The sequence below is a fragment of the Notechis scutatus genome, chromosome 8 (assembly GCF_049901735.1).
Source record: "Notechis scutatus isolate UNSWTSFEM ecotype Mainland chromosome 8, rNotScu1.2, whole genome shotgun sequence".
NCBI lineage: Eukaryota > Metazoa > Chordata > Lepidosauria > Squamata > Elapidae > Notechis > Notechis scutatus.
In genome coordinates this window covers 17,300,056-17,302,791 of record NC_142016.1, presented here as the reverse complement: position 1 = coordinate 17,302,791, position 2,736 = coordinate 17,300,056, and positions in this window count along the sequence as shown.

Genomic DNA, 2,736 nt, shown 5'->3' with positions numbered 1-2,736 from the left:
CTCCTAATGTGTTTGGTTTGTTTTTTTTTTTTTTTTAGTATGGCATGCTATTGTGTTGTGGGGTCCTTGGTGCTCTCTGAGTTTGGTTGTTTTCTTGCAAACATTTCATTACCCAAAATGAGCACTGATAACATTACCTAGTTGGGTAATGAAATGTCTCCAAGAAAACACAATCAAGCTCAGAGAGCACCAAGGGCCCCACAGCTCAACCTTGAGCTACAAATAGTCTCTTCTATTGGGTCTTCTTTGTTGGCTTAAAAAGTTAAATTATGTGAGGTGAGATGCAGGCTTAGCAATCACAATGCCAACGCATCACAGTAAGTTGTGTGGAAGTGACTGGATTTTCTTTCCCATATAAGAAGCAAAAGGACTTATTATGCCTCACAAGTTGCATTAACATACAAATAATTTTATTGATTATGTACTGCAGAACAGATAGCATTAGTCAGAAGATAACATGCGGACAAAAGAAAATGTATTTAAACATAGCATGCAGACTCGTTGCTCTGTGTAACTGGCAGGCTCCCACTGCCTGCCTGTCCAGTGCATAGGCGAGTTTGGGAGGTGAAAGAAGGGGGAGCCTTTCCCCAGCCAGCATGCTGGTACTCTAGTGCTTCCTTGTGGGTCAGGGGGGAGCATGACCTGGATAGTGCTGGTCATTGGCTGAGCATGTGGCAGGCTGGGAGCCGAGGCGCTCGAGATAATCGTGGGCTTAAATTGCACTTGCTTTTTTTTTCTTCACCTGAAAAGGAATAGAAGGCAGGCGATGCCCATCTGCCTTAGAACACATAACATTGTCTGGCTTCTGCAGTCCCTTTTCCACCCCATCTGGACATTAACAAATAGAAAAAATATATTTTCATCTCTTAAAAATACATTCCACAGAAGTTGAAGGATTCTCAAGTGTTTCATACGGCAGGAAGACCAATATGCCCTTTGTGCAGGTATGGAAGGCGGATTTTCGGCTTCCAACAGCCACCCCCCCCCCCCCCAAAAAAGAGAGAAAGTAATTCCTTTGGTCTCTAACCAAGAAGACAAAAGACGGGGAGAACTTCTGCACAGCAGTCTCTCCCTGCTCTTTTCCTTCTTTGGCGATCAAGTCGGGCTTTTAACTAAAGCAGCAAAATGCAGCCTCCTCATTCCGTAAATGTGAGTGGGCAGGGAAGGGGGCATCATTTCAGTGCTTCAGGGGCACTGCCCAGCTGCTGCATACATGCAGGGTCTTTCTCACCGACCCTATGGCTAAAACCCTACGTTCTTGGCACTTGGACGTCAGCATTTTATCTCTAAATTAGTCTTGCCTCTTAATGGCAAGAAGCTTAGTACGAAGCTTAGTACTGTCTACTCTGGCTGGCAGCGGCTTGCATACCATCTCATGAAGTTGGGACTTGGTGCGTACAAAACTCTGATTTGGTCAACAAGATGCCTGGCCCTCAATCAGAGCTGCAATGCTGCTTCAGCAGCGGTAGGAAAGGAGCAAGAACAGGTCGTGTCCTTGTTAAGAAGCGGAAGTCTCCTGATCTCCTGGTGGGAGAAGCTGCATGTTTTAAAGTTTCTTGAGTTAAGAAAGAGAAGAAGAAAATTCATGTGCATCAAATACAAAGCTGCATTATTTTTTGTTCCTTAAAAAAAAAAACACCACAATTTTTCAGCATCCGAAAGTCCCTGGAGGGAGGATTCCCTATGGTAGTTACATCTTGCAGTTTAAAACACAAATTCATTAATTCACCCCAAACATTGGCAAATATTTACAAATACACTTTACAGTTGTTTTTCGTTAGAAGTGTGCAAGCTGAGCCAATCTTCATGTCCTGAAATCCTCATGTTCACAAATACAATCGGCTCTTATTGCACTTGGGGTTAGCCAGGGGTTATAATCCTGATTTACAGAGCCATTCATTGAATAACAGTCCTTCCCCTCTCTGGCAATAAGGATTATTTATTGCTCTACATCTAGTTTAATATACGATTATTGATGGGGAATAGTAAAACTGAGAATGGGAAGTCGATTCCCTGATATATAACAGCGAAGACATGGTATTAATATTTAACTAGGGAAAATACATTTCTTCTGCAGAATCTTATTTCTGCCCTGCCCCCCAAAAACCCTAATAAGGATGGATATAGTAGCTATCAATTCAATGGATTTTGTAAATACATAAGAGCACAGAAGAAAACAAGGATAGATTTATGTCCCAAACGGTTCTCAGAAAAACCTCCTCTTCCCAGCTGTTCAAGTATATTCGAAGGTAGGGTGTCCAACTTCGACCGCTTTTAAGATCTATGGACTTCCAACCCCCAGAACTCCCCAATCAGCTATGCATAATTAGCTGGGGAATTCTGGGAATTGAAGTCCACGTGTCTTAAAAGTTGCCAAGGTTGGACACTCCTAAGAAACAGATGGATCCCACCCACATCCCCAGAATAAAGACTGCAGTAGTGGAGGAGGAAAAAAAGTTGATCCTATCAGATGAGCCAGAGCTGTGATAGCCTGTTGGCAACTTGATAGAGCTAGGAAGGAATGAAGAAATTAGAGGGTCTCTACTAGGCGTATACACAACATTTCTATTGGGGCTTGGACAAGTTACCAAGACAGCCCATTTTTCACTAGTGAAAGCTACAGAGTTCTGAGGAGTTACCTGAAGTAATCTTGGAGGGGGAAAAGAGATTGTCTCTGCCTTGTTGAGTTAAAGATTGAAAATTAACCCTTTCAGGGGCTGTGTCTGCATGTCATAG